A 19,698-nucleotide genomic window follows, 5' to 3' on the forward strand; every position below is an offset into this window, starting at 1 on the left:
TCACGCCTTGCTGACGCTGTAGACACACACACACGCACGTACACACACTTGAACACACAACAACACACATTACCTTTTCTCTCATCTAACCAAAGATGTATATGCTTATTGTCTCTCACTCACAAACACACACTTTCAGTTTTTGTCATGCACATATTATCTTGGCACTCTCTCTTTACACACGCACACACGCACGCACGTATTGAATGTGTATGTGTCAAGACAGCGGCCCTCCCTTTTCCTCTGCATGGCTGATATCACTGTGCAACCATCAGCGCTGTGCATTGTGGGAGTGTCTGTTGGGGCAGAGAGACGCGACAGGGGCTGAGGGATTCACACGCCTCTGAAAGACAGCCAGAGGGAGAGAGAGCGAGAGAGAGAGAGAGAGAGAGAGAGAGGGAGACAGGAGGGGAGGGAGGCAGAGAAAAGAGAGAGAGATACGAAGGGGGCCGGTAACTGGAAATGAGAGATGGCATTTTAAAGAGGAAGCTGAATTTCACCTGCAATTACCGTAGCTCCGGGGCACATGGCTCGGTTAAGAGACATTTCATTCCAAAGCCACTGCATATAGCTGCCGCACTGAGCCCTGAGAGGCGCATAAAGAAGCAGGGAGAGAGAAAATAGAGCGGTGGAAAACTCTCCTCTGCCCTAGATGGCCCTCAGCAGATGCAGTGATGAAAGAGTGGAGGCAGTCAGGGATGTTAACTGGTAAATGAAACCTAGCAGAAAGAGGTAGCACAGAAAGGAAAACAAAACAGAACTAAAGGAGAGGACACATAAAGTAAGGAAAAACAGACAGAGAAAAGAAAATGGGTATCACATTCAGCAGGCCCCAACTCAACCATCTGCACACCAGACCAGACGGTTGAACTGGGACTCAGAGCACATACGCACACGCACGCACAAACACATGTACACCCACTGAACAAAGAGAAAATCAAATCCAATAATCATAGACACTCACTCTCTCACAGTTAACTACAGGAAAAGCTGGCTACGTTTAATGATTAATATCATTCTTAGTATTCATTCTACTCTTTCGATGAAACCTAAACCCTCTCCCTCTATCTCTTCCTCTTTCTTTCTCTCAGAACTCCAAATCAAGCCATAATGGTTTCCCTGAGGCTCAGTGTCCTGGCTAGTTTCACCAGGCACACTGCTGTGTTTCATAGGAGAAGTGTGACTGCACAGAAACCGTAATGAGCTCTCACTGGGAGCTGGGGGCCTCCTGGCACAGTTAATGGCTTCTCCTGACTACAGCTGTATCCAGGTTACAACCTGGCCTGGCACAACAGGCCCTGGGATGCACAGGCCCAGTAGGGACAAACTATTCCCAGCCACAGGCACACAACGTAGGCAGAAAACTCATCCATAGCAGTGGACTGTGCTTAGTGTGTGGGTGTTTGAAGTAGAGAAGGAGGAAAGAAGACCTGAGGAAGAGAGTAAGGGGGCAGGAAGTGGGAGAGGATGTTGAGAGACAAGGGGTTGAGCAGAAACACAGGCCAAGGAATAAAGACAGTTGAAGACATGTGGTTTGGCCATAAATGCAGCAGATAGACCAAATAAACCTGAAAGCTTTCATAAGGGAAACAGCTGGTGTGTGTGTGTGTGTGTGTGTGTGTCTAAGGCTGTCATGATATCAGATTTTCAACAAAATTATCATGTCCTATCTATCTATAAAGGTTAATATATGACTGCATAATATAAACATTAGGTCACCAAGTCATTTTTGAGTATTACAGATCTCACCAACACTCCTTTCACAACCACAATGTGCAGACATGTCTTCCTTATTGGGGACAGAAAGGCAAGTCCTCATAATGTAAATCATTAAATTTTAAAGTGATGACATGTTGTCCAGTTAAGGTTAGGTTAAAGTACAGGGGGGTAAGGCAAAGCTAAGCTTGGAATTACTCTCCAGGAAAAGAATGGAAGTCAATGCAAGGCACTGTGGATGTTTATGTGTGTATGCAAGAGAAAGAGATGAGGAAACTCTCAGTGTGTGTGTGTGTGTGTGTGTGTGTGTGTGTGTGTGTGTGTGTGTGTGTGTGTGTGTGTGTGTGTGTGTGTGCGCGCGCGCGCGTGCGGTAGGGAGTGTGGGGGGGTCTGCTTAATTATCTCCATAAGACAGTAACCCTGCATTTTCTAACAGCGCATTCATGCACAGACTAAGTACAGACAATAATGATGGCTTTTTATAATAACAACTCTACTAATGATAACCAATTACTAATAGTCATATTAACCCATTTGGCTAAGCTTCCAAAATTAAAGCAAAACAAAACACAAAATCAGAACAATCAAGGACAAACAAACATCAAATTTAGAACATAATCGGTTTTAAAACCTTTAAATCTGGTGAACCATGTGACCCACAGAAAAAAAAGACAACATCTGGGTTAGGCTGATGAAAGGGGCAAATGCTCTAAGATGACGTCGACAACTTTGCAAAAATGTCTTAGATACCATTTTCTACTCAGGGTGAGGGTAATGTGATTGGTAGGTTGGTAAGTAAGTGCAAGAGATGGCAAAGGATGGATCATCACTTGTTTTCAAACCTAACAGTGAAACAGGCATTAGAGCTGCGTCCAAGGAGCTCAAATTGCAATCCCGTTTGTATGCGGCTAAAAGGTTTGTGATGCATGGGGTTTAAAGGTCTGCTCCTAATGTTTCATAAATTACTGGTATACAATTATGTTGCATTATGACACCCAGAACTCAGCATTGTATAGCCAACATCAAGCCCGTACTACAACAAATACAACACAGAGACATACACACACACTCCTGTTGTTGCCCTCTCTGGGAAAGCTCACAGCTTGGGTTCTTTAGCTCCTGTTTTGTCTGGCCTCCATTCAAAATGGCCCCCTCATGACCACGCACATTATGGTCTGGGCAGGCAGCCCCTGAGTGGACTGAGGCTCCCTGGGTGCAAGCAGTGATTCATGGCACAAGTGTCTGTAAAAGAGCAGCCTCACCCCACGCTGCAGCCCTTCATGGGGACAAGAAGAGCAGAGGCTGTTTGGCAGTGGGGGTGAATCAAAAGTCTGGCTACAGGACTGAGCCCTGTCGAGATCATGTGGGCCAAGAGAGGCAGAAGGGGAACAGCCAGTGTGTTTCCTCATGTGCGTGTGTGTATGTGTATGTGTGTGTGGAAAGCATGAGTTTGAGTGAAAGCGACACAAAGACATGGATGGCTAAGCCCAAAGTAATGCTAGAGTGTGTCTGCTGAATCTACTCTGCTCCCTATCCCGAGGACAATCACACAGTAGCTTTTTAACAATCTTAGCTTCGAGGCAAGTACAAAGTACTAAATGTTTAGGAGTTATCTCTAACACTTCCACAATCTAACAGAGCACCAGTTTAAAGGGCACTGGGAAAAAAGACACTGTGAGAAACAAAGAGGGCTCATGAATAAGAGCTGAAAAATGATAGTAGTTGCTAGGATTGATGAAACCCTATTCAGGTTTTGTGACAGGCAACGAGACACACAAATTCTTTTCCCTCAGGCTAGAAGGTGTAATTTCCCCTTCCACTGCCACAAGAGTCATGTAAAAAATTATCTATAGCTCAGTGACTGACTGCTGCGAAGTAATTCCAAGCAGTAATTTGTCCTTCTATCTATCTATCTATCTATCTATCTATCTTTTCAGATCTATTCAGAGACACTCAGAATAGAATCACTGGCATGCTACTCTGTTGTAACACACGGTGGGATGCGGATGGAAATGCTGGCCCCACAGGACACACACACATACACACACACACACACATAAAGAACGGACTGCTGTGGGGCTGACGCAAGACTATCTCTGTCTCACGTGTCTCTCCCCTACGGCCGCCCGCTGCTCCTGACCTTCGAGATGTTTTTCTCTCTCCTTCTCCCTCTCCCTTTATTCCTCTCTATTTCACACTCACATAACACACACACTAACTGACTCGCACACACACACACACACACACACACGCCTCCTTTTTCTGCACACCTCCCAGCCACTCAGTATTTTGTCATTAAAAAGCATTGCATTTCAAGCTTGGATCAAGCAGATGGGGCTGCGTAAGCATTGCTGCTCCTTCGCACAGCACCTTGGCTTAAGTACAGATAGTTTACATGCAGTACGGCGCTCTCGCTTAAACACGCGCACACAAACAGACATGCGAGCGCACACATGCACACGCACAACCTTCCTGGAACTGGAGAATCAGCCCGTTTGTGGATGGCTGCTTCACTCGGGTACTGTGCATCTCACTTGTGTGATGCCTAGCTGATGTAGCTGAATACTTTAAGACATGCTCTAAAAAATAACAGCGCTACACAGCAGACGAGGGTATCGTCTCTTAGCAGAGAAAGCCTCATTCTTATCCTAACATATTTTGTAGTCCTTTCCGTAGACCAGTGGTTCGTGCCTTGCAGTGGCAAAACACTGACATAAATACTCACATAAAGTTCAATGGGTTCATAACACACACAATTACACACCCACATGCGTACGTGAATGTAATATAATTATATCTCTGTGCCATTAGACACATTTCTCTGTCTTTCTTTCATTTTCTCTCACCCTCAACATTTGCATATTCCTTTGGGTGTTTGAGTTGAGCAGCTCTTTCCTTTTTCCTTCTCTTGTCTTCCAAGCAACAAATGTCAGCTAATTACACCATAGCTGTTTGGATGAGCTCCATCTTTCCCCTGTGCTCTGCTGTGCTTGTTCTCTATGGGGCTGCAGGAAGAGTCAGGCAGCCAAGACACCAGTTAGGAGCAGCCAGCTGTGGGGGTTGAGCTAGAAGGCTACCCCCCCCCCCCCACACACACACACACACACACACACACACACCCCACCACCACTACCCACCCCTAGAAATTGATTCCCCAAGAGAGGACTCATCAATACTTATCACAAATGATACAAGCAGCCCGCACCAACCTGCAGGGGATATAATGTATCATTCACAGCCAGAGATGAAGCAGTAATGGTTAGACCTGATAGAATCGGGTCTGCTAACGCACAAGGCTAAAAAGACAGTCACGGGCGAAACAAGTATTTCACTGAGCTCTGCATTCAGCAAAAACCTTCTTTTAAAAGATCCAATTTGATCTGGTGACACACTCACAGGCACAAGGCCATCAAGTCAGGCAGGAGAGAAAGTGCAAGTCATTGTCTGTGTGTGTGGAACAATAAACTGGCACACCACTTGGTGTGTGTGAAGTGAAGCCTTGAGGACGCAGCCGCGCCCCTGAGTACAGCTTGCTCTCACACACAGACACAGCGAGAAAACAGAGAGGGAAGAAAGAAAGGGTCTCAAAAAGGAGAAGATTAATGCTACACGTGGAAAGACACACAAACAACTAAACCCAATCCAAGATCCTAACCCAGAAGCACTGTCGGGCACAGTTAACACCCATTTACATTCAGTGTTGGGTCTGAAGAGATAGCAAACTCAAAGGATGTTTATTAGGCGCGTACGTTTCATACAAATATTCTGATTAGAATGGGAGAAATCTAATTAATTGCTTGATTCACTGAATGAACCCCGAATTTGTAATGTAATCATAACAACTGCTTTTCAAGGGGCTCTTGTTAAATTTAATTGGGGGAGAAGAAAAAAAACATCCTCTTTCACTGAATGAATGAAAATCAAATTAGGCCTGAAACTGGAGGAGTCTGCAAGTTTGTTCTGGCGCGCCATAAAAAAAAGAAATATTTTTTTAAAAACTACTGTAAAAGCAGAAGTGTGACAATGTATATTTTCAAAAGTCACGCATCAACTATTTTGTAACATGCATTTTGGGCATAGTGTGAGAGATTTTAGAGATGCACTTACTGTTACAGGTGTCTTCAGCTCTTTGACATCACTGCTGTAACACCTGGGGAAAAGCAGAAACAAGAGATCACTGTGGTTCGGGCCGAATACAACAATCTGACTCATAAGAAGAGCAGCATTCTCAAAACGGGCAATTTTGATATAGTACTATGAAGCTTTTTTTTCCTTCTTCTTTCATTTCACGACCTGAAAGCTGGCGGAGGCCCTAAAAACTACCTGCACTTCAAAGTTACAGTTACACAGCTTAGTATTTGTGGTTTTCCAGACACATCAAAGGAAAAAAATACAGTGACGTCTGAAACACAGCTGTGGCTACACACACACACACACACACACACAGACAGACACACACAAACAGAAAGATATTCACACCCACAAAAAGTCTCTTTCTCCCTGAGCCCGTTCTTGCAAAACCTGTTTGTTAGAACTGAATCTAGACATTGGATCTTCAAGTGTGAGGATATTTTCCCTAAACACAAGACAGTTCTTGCAGAGAACCAAGCCTTACCAGCGTTCTCACGCCCATCTCTCATGCATTGTCTCTAAGGCCCTCCTGTGCACTTACAGCCCGGGCTTAATCTGAGCAGCTCACCATAACAGACAACACCCTGCTTTGTATATCACACTACAGTGCAGTTTTTACAACTTTCATTTACGCTGATATAACCTCGTGTTGAGCAAAAAGAACAGCTGAAGGACAGCTTTCGATTATGAGTTATAACTGGTGTCAGCAAGGTTAGGTGGGATCAGAATGCAGTACCTACAAATGTCACGGCTCCCTGTACACATGCACACAAACTCAGGGAAGCAGACATTTCCAGACACGGCAACACACAAGCAGTGTTACAGCATGTGTGGGTAGCTATCTAACAAGGTTTTGTTGTCAGTAAACACATCCATCTGGTCAACAGCAACTGAATCGAGTCTGGTAGATGCCTCAGCGGCACGGATGTGGTCAGATATTACAATAATAGTTAAAGCTATCCTTTTTCCTACAGAGTTCCCGTCTTTTCTGTTAACGTCACTTGCTCAAATGGTCAAAAGAAAGGGAGTATGTTACAAGTAAGTCATTTTGTCTGTCCAGATGCCTTCAAGTGTTTCCAAAGTCTGTGGTACACAATGCAACGCATGTCTGTCATTACAACTCAATGTATCACTGAACAGAAATCACCTAGACTGACTGTGTTGGTAATAACCGAACTGATCGAACTGTAATGGTTCCCCTCATTATCTGTGCTCTTACACAAACACACACACACTCACACACACCATCACAAACTACAGGCACACACAAATACTTTGATAACTCATCGCAGTGATAATGATAACAGAGAGCCAGGTAGGCTGAATTCATCTTCAGCTTTTTTCATAAAGGCCTATTAGTGGATGATTAAAGGATCTCTGCTCACAGGACTTCACCACAGAAAATGATTTGCCAGCCACGAGGCAGGTGAATTACACTGGATAAGAAAGCCAGTGCTGTCTGCCATCATTTGCCTCACTGAGAATCAGGCTGTTAGTCTATTAACCTCATTTTATGGTAGGATCTTACCAGTTTTACATCAAACATTACAAAACACTCTTTTCCTGTGACTGCAGCGTTGTTCCGCTGCTATGTCCTCATAAATTATGTCAGGGCATTGTATTAAGTCTGCAGCAAACAATTAATTAATTATGGATTCATCTTTTTCAATTAGCTAATAGTTAATTTGGCATATAAAATATTGAAAGGGTGTAATAAATATACATTAAAATCTTCATAAAGTCCAATATGACATAAATAAAACTGCTTGCCCAAGCCCTTTAGATGGATTTTACTACAACAGAAAGACAAAAAGAAAGAAGGCAGAAAAAGTACAAAACAGTTGAAGCCAAAGTCAATGCCAAGCAAAACATTAATCAACTACAAGTTTGAGTGAAACATGATGTGAAAACTTCAAAGCGCTATTTACAGTTGAACAAATACAAATCATCACGAATGCAAAAAGGTTTACCTCAGCATTAATTTAGTGTGACAGAATTCACTTAGCCGTGCTTTCTGAGTAACACGAGATATTTGAATGTCTATATACAAGTGATCCAACAAAATTGGTGCTCTAAGTTATGCCGGTGAATTTATTACTTTTTGAGTAACAGTCCGAATGTCAATTTAATAATAGCCATCATTACTTAGTTATTTCCATCTAATTAATGTGAAGGCAAATAAAATCAAACACACATACACACACAAAGAACTATCTCCAAAGTAATAATTACCAGCATTTAAACTCCAGGCATGCTTGCACATGGACAGCGTACAACCTAACTGCTATGATGTCTCTCTGAATTGTCTTGTTTGGTTACTCTAATCTACCCCTGTTGCCTCAGCCAAACAGATGTTGACTTTACTTTAAGATTCATACAACCGCTTTCAGGCATCCGCACAGGGTTAAATAGAGGGGTCAAAAGAAAAGAAAGAAAGAAAGAAAGAAAGAAAGAAAGAAAGAAAGAAAGAAAGAAAGTCACGTGAGCCCTCATTTATGAACAAGCTCTGCTGGTATTTGAGCACGGAAAACAAGTGTACTCTGAAAATATACATATTGAGATTGGCCTAAAATCCCCTGCTTTTTAATATTTGATGCATTGTTAGACAAGCGACACTGGCGAGGTGTTTGTCTCTGTTGTCTCTGCTGATCTCTGGCACACCGGGCCCTGTGGGAGTGAGTTAGTGAGACTTGGCCGCAGACATTTTCCTGAAGCCCCCAGAACAAAACAGGCAAGTCTTGACAGTCTGTCCGCCACCGAGTCGTCACACAATCAGTTGCAGGAAACCAATCCCTAAATAGCAGTGATTCATCTCTTCATCACACACAATGCCAGTACACAGTGCACAAAGAAGCTCTCTCTTCCTCTCTCCCTCTCTCTCTCTCTGTCTTACCCTATCTGCCCCCCCCTCCCTCCCTCAGTATGGTCTCTCATGCTGCTTAAAAATAAGTGCTTCTCCCAGCTTTCTTTGCCCTGTGATTTACTGGCAGTGTTTAACTGCAGGGCAGCATCTTTTATCGTTACATGATCTGGGGCTGAAAGCTGACAAAATGGAATCTCTGCGCAAGTACTTTTGTATGTGAGTAAGTGTACGTTCAGGGGAAAGATGGGAACGAGACGAGGAATAAAGAACTTATGTGAGAAGCGTTTGCCTAAGTGCAATTCAAATCCCTCCAGCCTCCCAGTGCTGCGTGTATGTGTGAATATACGTGTGTGTTTATCATTCCCCTAAATGGTTTCTTCCTTGACTTGATGGAGCAAGTGCCATCTCGAGGGAACGGGTTACACCACACACTGGAGTAAAGCCCTTTGAGACCAATGAAAAGCTCTGAACATTAGTGCAATCCATTTGTGTGAGCTAGAATATATATATATATGTGTGTGTGTGTGTGTGCGTGTGTAATTCCAGTCTTGATTGTATGCTTCGCCCTTTTAGTGCTATGTATGCGCGCATGTTTTTGTGTTGCCATGATAACTTTTCTCTTCGCTGCATTAAGCAATACACCTCCATTTCCTGCTTTTCTTTGCAGGATAAGTCTGTCATTACTGAGTACTGACTTCAGTTGCACTTTGATACCAAAAATGCAAGCAGCTGAATGCTGGTGCATGCTCATGGTAGCGCAGGCCTACACAACAGGTTTAGCGTATCGCCACAGCCTTGATGATCCATCAGGATGACGTGTGAAGGTCAGAGTAGCCGTGACCAACACAGCTGTCACATCTCCTCCCAGCACCCTCTTGGCTAACTGGCCTTCCAAAACACTCAGCACAAAACATGGCCAACTGGGGGAGTACAGGGGCCAGGGCCAACAGAACATGCCTACAACCCAGACTGGGCTGGCGTTCGCACTCCATGCTGTAACAGAAGATGCTGCAAAGAGGCAAATCAGAGCTGTTTTTCTGCAACGGCAATGCAAGTATGACAAGAGAAACCGGCAATGGAAAAACATTATGACGTCTATTAGTAGTGGCTTTTAAAATTTAATTCAACAGCCGATAAAGCCGCAGTTTTAAATGACTACCAGAGGAAGATACAGTGGAGCTGTGTGGAGAGCAGATGTGAATCCACTTTGATTTCCGTACCTGTGTGTGAGTGCGTGCGCTCGTGTGTGTGTGTGTAGCTTCTATTAAATGGATCTGCTGTCTCCTTGATCAAGGGAGTCAATAAAGGGCCAGTGCTGTCAAACCCTCAGGGGTAAGTGTGTATGCACATGTGTGTTCATGTTTGTCCATGCATGCATGTGTGGCTGTGTGTGGTTGTGTGTACTTGTGTGTTACGGACAGATTTTGAAGTACTCTGACAGGTGAGTGATTGAGTGCTTTCATTTCCCTCCAGCGACAACAAGACACTCGCACACAAACACCTGCGCAGCACACACACACACACACAGACACACACAGACACACACAGTGGTGGATGAAGAGAGAAAGAGAGAGAGCTGTTGTTTCCTAAAGGATGCTGCTCCTGCCTGCATGCTTAAATTAGCTCTAAATGTTTGGATTACACACGGGAGCTCTCACAGAGGATTTAGCAACCATAGCCTAGAGTCCAGGGGATGTGTGGATGTTTCCATCTACGCACACGCACACGTGCACACACACACACACACAAACACACGCACAAAACGAGTCCACACACAGATCACAAACATAAGTCACTCTAATATTACTCCATACATTCTGTAAACACTTGACAACACAATTTAAGTTTCATCCAGTGTGGACTAAAGATGGAGGGATGCTAGCAATTTAAAAAGCAACACACAGCTTTAAATGGTGTAAACAGGAACAACACACATCATTTCATTCATCAGGTTTTTTTTTTTTGCTATGGGCAGAAAATGTTTTCTCATTACGCTTTTTTTTTTTGAGTGCAGTCTCGGCTTCTGTTGGTGGGGGGAGGATGGAGTATGCCAGCAGACGCAGAGACGGGGAGAGAAAAGGAGGAGAGAAAAAGAAGGGGAATGAGGGAGGTCAGCGCCCCCAGTCTCAGATAAAGGCCCTCTCCCTCCCTTCTGCCTCAGCTTTTCGAAGCCCCTGCCAGGATCGAGAGGCGTCTCACGTTACAGCTGTCTCTCAGTGTCATCGTTCAGAAAGAGAGCGCACAAGCAAAGAGCGGGAGAGAGACAGAGAGAGGGAAGGACAGACAGAGACACAGAGAAAAAGAAAGCGGGACAATGCCACAGACTGAGCAGGGCTAGGCTTTCGTAGCTGGACAAGAAAGAAAAAAACAAACCAAAAAAACAGCAGCAGCAGCAGGTTAAACCGGATGAGGAAACCTTTGTGATTTGTAATGTTAATGCAACATACATTTTCAGCACAATGTAAGAGCATTTCAAAATCACTGATATGTGCTTTGACCTTTTCAAGACAAATTATTTCAAAATGTAGTGTGAACGCAGCTAGTCAGATCATTTCCTCTATGCCACCTGGGACTAACTGAACACTCACAATTTCCTAAGAAGAAGAAAAGGGGGAAATTATTGCCTTTAATACCTGGTGTCGTGTGCAGTGAGACGAGAGAAAGAGAAACACGCTGTCCTTAAGAAAAGAACAGGGCTATAAGAATGCATGCTAAAGGGCTTTTGCAGATTAGCCATTGGTGAGTTGCCTCTCTGCTCACGAGTATCCCTTTTTAACCTTAAAATGCTAAAAACAGCCGCTTGTTCCAGGTCCAGTAATGACTAATCCAATGACTGCCAGCATTTTCAGCTTGCACTACAAACACTGTAAGGCCTTGCAGTTCAGTTCTGAGTTAAGATACATTTAGAGTCGATGATCATTTCTTCTCTACAATTTTGTTTTCTGAAGAAAAATGCAGGATAGCCCCCTTAATTCATAAAAACTTTATGAAGGAAAGGGTGCTGTATGCGCACATTTTTACTCCAAACTATAGCGCTTACACAGCCGACTCAGTGCGAGGTGATCCTATCAGCGTGTTTTACATAAAACACGGTTCTCAACAAATGCACATATAGCTACTGCACAGCTCCAAACTGCTTTCCTATTTGTTTTTCCTCTCTCCTTGTCATTTCTCATGGCGTTTGTGTAGGAGTTAAATATTTTAAATTCTGGCTTAGCTTCAAGCACGCTTTGCCAGCGCAGCTAAAATAAAAAGCCTTTGTGGCAGCAGTGACCAGATTTTAAATGCTGAAGAAGATCAATAAATGGGGGGCTGTCGAGGCGCAATCTCATGCATTTGTGTGTACACGTTAGTGTATGTGTGTGCTGTCCCTATACATAAATGCCTGTGTTGTGACAGCAAGTGTGTGTACGTGCGCCTTAACACCCACCGAAGCTCACAGCTCCCCTGCCTGCAACAAGCTATTCTATAGTATCATCAAAAACCCCACTGACCCAGGAGGCACACCAATAGAGAAACCAATATCATTCCCATTCCGACATCCGAAACATTCTTCCCATTTCTTTTCCCATTCCCAGTATCCTTCCCCATCCAAGCACAGCCAGCATGGGAGAATGCGAGAGAAATGTGTAAGTATAGGCCCCCTGCTGCTGATGTCAAGGTGTGGAAAACATCAGACTAAATAGCAGGTTTTCCAGACCTCAATGCCAATTCCATAATCAAGTCCCTGCTGCAAGAAAATGTTGGTAACCGAGACAGGGAGGACAAGGTGGGAGAAAAATGACAGAAAAATCCAATCCAGCCTCCTTCAGCTAATGTTAAGAGACTCTGAATGTATCTATTTCACAAAGCCAAGAAACACTGATGTGATTTCTTTTCAAGAAAATAAATGCTTTCATTATGCTGCCATCTTTCTTGCCACTCTTGCTTTTTATAAAGGCCACCTTAAATGGATGCTTTCAGCTCACATAAAGTGATAACCTTCTTTGCTACGTCTTTAGCACATGCAGCACAGACACACAATTATGAGGACTTGCATGCTCGCCGCTGTGTGGCACGGAGATACACACGAAGTACATCTGTATTTTTCGCGTCCTCACTAATGTATAAAACAAAAACAGCCATGAAGTGGAAAAATCATCAGGACCTTTAGAGACTTCATTAAAAGAAACTAGCCTGGACTTCCCAAACAAGGCATCTCTTTGGAGGGGGAAAATCAACCTTTTCACCTTGCTGGTGGAAAAACAGGCATCCCAACGAGACAGAGCATGCACAAACAACCTTGACTTTCATCAAGGAAATTCTCACATTGAATGATAAATAGAGGCCCAGGGGACGAACGGCAAAGAAGCAGCTTATCGCCTTTCCCTCCCAAATTTGGCCGCTCTGTCTTCTGTCTCCTGAAAGTCAGCGCCGGGTGACCCACTTGCACTTTACACTGCTTATTGTTCGGTAATTAATCCGCCATATGTAATCCACACAGAAATGTAGAAAAAAATAAAATGGGTGTTGATTTGTTTAGTCTTAATTAAGAGTCGAGATTGTTTACTTGCTTCTACAACAGAAAGGCATATGCCCAATCTCATTAGTCTTTTTTTTTTTAAACGTAGCTGCATTTCTCGCTGTACAGATGGATGCAGATAACTCAGCAAAAGGACAGGCACAATATTAGAAGAGGCTCACTTTAAAAGCTGCTGTCACCAAGCATGCACTTTAGACAATTATTTGTGGATCCTGATGACTATCAGGACGTTCAGAGAACAGGCAGTGTTACCAAAATAGCAAGGTAACATAAGGTTAGGTAGATCAACTGAGAGCTCACCAACTTCCCAGCTGAGAGGACATTAACCTGCGAGGCCATGTGGACACGTATCAATAAGTGATCTGCCTGCATGGGCCTCTAACACACGGCTCACAGCACTAGACCGAAACGAGGACAGGGAAGCTTCAATTTGATCTGTAACAATATGACGCATTGTTAATCTAATGCATGGAAGCTTTTAAGGCTTTTGCTAAAATGCTGCTTCTTCTCAAAGGGCCATTAGTCTTTCCAGGATTAATGTCTACTTCAAAAACATCTGTTAAAGTCCTCAGTTTCTTGGTGCATTATTTCATTTGTCATTATTTTATTTTTTTGCTTGTGCATGCACATTCACGAGTAAAAGACTGACCGACGACTGGGAGTGTGTCTTGCATTAGTTCTTGAAGGATCTGGTTAACACAGAGCAGATCTCTACTTCCTCTTTAAATTTCACAGCTCTGTGTCAGCGCTAACATGCAGAGATTTGACAGGGCTCCCAGATGGCCATTATTATCAATAGATTGTTTGCAGATCTTATTAATCTCTGACTAAATATAACTTACTGACATCAATGCATTGAAACATTTAGGCTGACTGAAGCACTTCAGACAGAGCTTAGTAAATATTTCAGTAATGTACATGTGTATGGTAATATGAAAGTTTATTTTTGTCTTTCATTATCAGTTCAGCCTCCTGCTGTTGTGGTTAAAGAATGCATAAATCAGCCACTTTGTCACATTTTGTCACACAGAAACTACAAAGCATGGTCTAGTAGCCCAGAGTAAAATCATGTAATCAGTGAGGGGAGACGCAGTAACCGAATGCACAATATTGAAATAGTCGCTAGAATTTCAAATAACCCTTTTTTTCTTTTTTCTTTTATCGTCAGGATCTGCATTACCCCTAAAAAACACTGCTTGATTCATTTTAAGTCTTGATTTGAAGCATAACGCCACTTTTCTAAAGGGCTGTACAAACAGGAAGAGACTGGCAGAGATGTGGCAACGTGAAATGTCAATGAAATTCAGAGACCGTTAGCGATGCAAAGTGGGCGGGCCCTGAGTTAAACTTATCTCAAGTTTGAGGCGAGCATTACAAGCGACTACAAGTGAAACAGCTGACTGACATATAACGGGGAGGTAAATTCTGTGTTAGACCTGCAACAGACCGCCGACCTGTCCAAGGTGTACCCTGCCTTTCATTCTATGACATCTGGGAAAGGCTCCAGCCCCCAGCCATCACCTACAACCAACCATCATTCACAACGTGCAAAGAGCAAAATACTTCATATGTGAACGAGGCTCTGGGATGGCACAATCAGCCAAGGGGACAGGGACACTTTTCATATTTTGCATTAAAGGATTTACTTTGTTAATCACCAATGATAGTGACATCAAGTAAAAAGAATTTGAGGTTAAAATCAAAATCTGCAACTAAGACCCTATTCACGCCTGGCATTACTAGATGTTGTTAGTGATCCAATACGAAGTGCGCTGCTCTAAGTAAAGGTCTGAGCCGCACAGGAAAAGACCACCTTGGGTCACACTGAAGGACCAGCTATTTAACTGATGTCCTTGGTGTAAGCAGAAGCAGGTATTCATTTGGGTGCCAATTAAAATGTGCAACAGCAGGCGCCAACAATATCAGGCAAAATAGATTCTCTTAGATTGAAAACACTTTGATTTCCAATTGGGCCAAAGAGTCAATCAGCCAGTCGGAAAGCGGAAGATTAGAGACATCATCGAGCTAGACTGTATAGCATTTCTTATTCTATTAATTTCCAGAACATTATTCAAGGGAAGTACATTAGAGACGGCAACACATTTCAGTCCCTGTACGTGTTCAGTGTTAAAGTGAGACCTGATCACAAGTGGTCGCACGGGACGAATGTGGAGGCATATTCAAATACACAAGGTGTGAACCTAAGCTGACATAAGCTGCACGATACACTCCTGATATACACACTAAGAAACTGTACATGCTGTAAGTTATAACATCACCCATGTTGTAGGACTTTCATTTTATACACTTGTACATTCTGCACGTAATACTATGTTTTTGCACATCTGGTTGAATTATCACTGCATTTCATTCGCTTTGTCCCAGTGCTTCCCACCATGGTGATAAAGTTAATTCTACTCTAATCACACAAAATGCATGTTAAACAACACGATCTAAGCTCTACTCGCTCATCACAGAAGTTTTTAGGAACACAAACAAAATAGTGTGTTAGCTTTTCTCATTCAAAACCGGTTAGTGCTCAGCATATTTAGGAGGAAAGCTGTTAAACTAAAATCTAAAAGCATACATGATATGAATAATAACCCATTTATATTATTGCCCGTTGTAATGATGCACCATTTAAATTATCAACATATCTCATAGTCGTGTTTGATTTTTGTTCCTTTGCCTTTGCTGGATTCACACCAGTCAGACTTAAATGACAGTCTGTAACCGAGGAAAACCCTGGTTTATGCGTGCGCGTTTTTGTTGTTATTTTGTTTGTATTTCTCCCTCTTGCTGAACTGTTTGTCCAATTAACCAGCATGACACTGATGTGACCCAACAGATAAAGACCAGCCACTGCCATTGGTAAATGTCATCTCATTTGCTGATAGGCTCATATCTGTCAACGAGGCTGTGATTGGCTCAGTGTTCAGCCGATATATGGAAGCGTCCCTAATAGAGTGGACGTATTTTTCATCTCATATTAAAGTTTTAAGCAAGAGTTCCCTCATACCAATGACTTGATCATTCCTGTCATGCACACCTAATAAATCGCACTTCATTTCATCTGTAAAAGAACACAAGGATGGGTTTCCTTCAAAAATGAGAAAAAAAAAATAGATAGCCCCCATATTCAATAGCAAGGGATTATAGAGAATTCAGCCTTGTGTGCACATGGGATTGTCTTCTCAAAAGCTGTCCAAGTTCTGTCAGATTCAGCACCCCCAGACATAGAGCTCGTGAACCTAATTTCACCTAATCAGCTTAGTCAATAGCAACCGTTTGCTGTGACTTTGGTAGACATGCAAATAGGGCTTAACTATGTCTATCCTTAATTCCTGAATGTTCAAGTCAAGCAGAAGTCCTCCTTTATCTCTTCAAAAACAACAGTTCCAATTTGAGAGGGAGAAGCAGAGAAAGAATAAAACTCCAGCCGCGAGTTGACTTTTTTTTTTTTCTTCCCCTTGGCCTGGCAAGGAGAGACATCTCTGATTTGAGTGTGCTTGAGGTAGCACAGTGTGCTTTCATTTCAAACCAACATGGCAAACAAACTCTGACAGATTTGTTCCCCTTTTTTCACTTTTGCTCTTGCTCAGTCTCTCTCAAATTATGAGAAAACACGCTGCACAAATATATTACCACTTCTTGTCGGTTTGTATGTTCAGCTGCAGCATTTGCACACACACACACACACGTACACGGGAGCACAAACACTCACACATATATTCAAACAAATCCGCACCAAAAAAAAAAGATGCCAACAATAGAGAGTTGTGATAGAAAACTGGGAGACACTGTTCCGTTTCAATTCACTGATACCACTAATGGCTTCTTAGCAGCTCCATGAAATCAAGCAGCTGTCATGTCGATGCATCAGCAGTGAGAGGAGGGAGAGCCATCCCCATAAGGACAGAGGCACCGCGCCTTCATGTTTGGCTAAACATCTGCTCCTCTGCACTCCAGCTTTTGCAGCAATAAACGGGCAAACAAAAGAGGTGGGAGGTGAAATGATCTGATTTTCCATTTCAAAGCATTTGTTCAGTTTGTTTTCTTTGTCCCCCTCCTTCCACTACACCCTCCAACCCTAAACACCCTCCTTTTTCTCAAACTACTTTACAGGACATGGGGAAGAAAAGTGAGATCAAGTTGTAACTATAAGGGCCAGGGACACTTTTTTTGTGTGAGATGGATGACAGAAAATAAATAAGGTCACCATTTTCCAGTCTGCTAAAAGTCTTCAGTCTAAACTGTTGCAAGCAAGTATCATGGCTCAGCTAAGAGATAATCCAAAGGAAGGCTAGAGGTGCATGTGTGCCAGTGTGCACGTCTTAAACCTGTCAATCTAGCAAACTTATCGCTCACAGATCTATTCAGCTAAACCACAACAGCTGAAGGAAGAAGGAAGGACCTGTTTTTTAAAAACATAATACTATTTATATAACTTTTGTGAGTCTAATCATACCTAATCACTATACAATTAAAATTATATTTTTAAAAAAATAATCTTCCCTTAATATCATTCCAAGTAATTTGCCCTTATAGCATTCCTTCCTTCCTTTCTTTCTTCCCTCCCCCCTTCCTTCATTCATTCATTCATGTTTAGCTGCAAAGACAAACATTGGGCAGCACCGAGTAAACGCCGATCTCACATTTATCAACAGTATTATCTTAAAACATCACAAATGCGCCTGTTTATCGACGCCTGTCTCAAAACACCAGCCTCTCCACTTGCGTCTCAAAACAAGAGACTCCTGACATGTAACCACACGTCACTTTGTATTTGCTTTTTTAAAGCACCAAACATCGAAGTAAAACTGCCTTAAAATGATCGTCCGCGACTCTATCAACCACCTTAATTTCCTTTCAGAAAGGAAAATAAAAGAACACACACGGGACGCGATCCCCCGTCTCGTTTTTTCCCCCTCTACCAAGTCTAAAACTTTGGTAAAACTTGAGGAAAAAAACGTCCATTTCCTTTTAAAGTAGCCTGGATGTTTGTATGTGTGTGTGTGTGTGTGAGAGAGAGAGAGAGGGGGGGTGCTTTGGTGTGGGGGGGGCGGTGGACGAATTTAAAATAACCAAGATGGCGAGAGGCTTGTTGTTTTGGAAGGGGCAGAAAAAATGGAGGATATTGTAATATACACAAAGGGATAAATTTCAACAACTCGGCCAAGCGGCTGCTAGCTTGCCTGCACGCCTCTCGGTTTGAGGAAGCGACCGCGATAACAGCTCCCCAGCAGGCTGGCCAGCAATACGACTAGCGACACGACAGGGAAAAAAAGCTCAAACTCTGAAACGCTGTACAAAGAGAAATTAATATTATACGTCCAAGTTAATCCAAACTGAAGGGGGATATTTATGTATTTGTCGCCTAATTGTTTTATTTTCGCGTCGGGGGACTGTTAAACTGGATGGCTTTTTAACGGACGGACTAGCGAGGACCAACGGCAGTCCAGTGCCTCGTAGTTGCCCCCCCCCTTTAGGTTACAACATCCACTACACTGAATAGGCAGCCAAAACAGCCAACAACTGTACATTTTCACGGTTGATAAATTAAAAGAAAAAAGAACAACACAAACAAAACCACGAAGCTTTCGAAAAAGTTTAATTTCGTTATCAAATTGCGACCGCCGGAGTGAACGGTGCGAGAGAGAAAAGGGAAAAGAGGGACACAAAAGACGATTTCCACTATCAGGTCAACACTCCGAAGAAGGAGAGGAGGAAAAAAACACTTCGTTTTTTTCATAAAAAGGAGAAAAAACTTTAACCAAACGTACCGCTAACGACTACGGGACACACGGACTGAATGAATTACACCGCAACGAGAAAACAGGAAAGTATGTATAAAGCAGTTTACACGAGCTGAAAAAAGCCAAGAAACTAGAAACGAAGCCAAGCGAGCTCTCTCCGTACGCAGCTCATCGCCTGTTCTGTGACGGGGCGAAAACAGCGTCAGTGAAAATAAAACACTTACCTTTTTTTAGTTTCGACACTTTACTTATTTCCAGCGTGGTTTTTTAGTTCAACTAACACTTCGGCTCGGTCTTCTTCTCGCCTCTTTTTTTCCTTGGTCGGTTTTGGTTATGAAAGAGGTCGGGGACGAATGATAAAGAAGGGAATTGGGCAGTAATTGAGTCTCGGTGTGTGAGTGTGTGTGTTAGTTACTAACAGCAGATTGAAGGAGACTCTTCTCAAGGTTTATTCAGCTCCACTTCAAGGAACCGACCTGACGTCAGCTCACTACTGCCACACAAAGAAAACTTATTATTTGTGCAGCGGCCGTAGTAAAGGAAGGATACAGTAATTGACCGTTATTACTTTAAATGCGACATTGTCATTAGGTCCACGGCACTGACAGGGATGTTGCGGGAACTTTATTTATGATGTTGTTAGCGCCTTATCCGCTGATGGTGTAAGAAATAAACAAACCTTTTTTTTTTTAAAAAAATAAAATAAAATA

The 19,698-nt window shown here is 42.9% G+C and overlaps 1 protein-coding gene across 11 annotated transcripts in view; it reads right to left on the minus strand.

The window, feature by feature from the left end:
• baz2ba (bromodomain adjacent to zinc finger domain, 2Ba) overlaps positions 1–19,465 on the minus strand; it is a 67,711-nt gene extending 48,246 nt beyond the window's left edge. For all 11 annotated transcript variants that reach the window (XM_035907608.2, XM_035907656.2, XM_006780380.3 and 8 more), the window contains exons 1-2: positions 19,213–19,465; positions 5,824–5,866 (exon numbers count right to left, since the gene is read on the minus strand). The gene's annotated coding sequence lies outside the window, so the exon portion shown is untranslated. The remainder of the gene's footprint in view (positions 1–5,823; positions 5,867–19,212) is intronic.
• Positions 19,466–19,698: the final 233 nt, after the last annotated feature.

This window comes from Neolamprologus brichardi, chromosome 1 (assembly GCF_056152115.1).
Source record: "Neolamprologus brichardi isolate AB-2024 chromosome 1, ASM5615211v1, whole genome shotgun sequence".
Lineage (NCBI taxonomy): Eukaryota > Metazoa > Chordata > Actinopteri > Cichliformes > Cichlidae > Neolamprologus > Neolamprologus brichardi.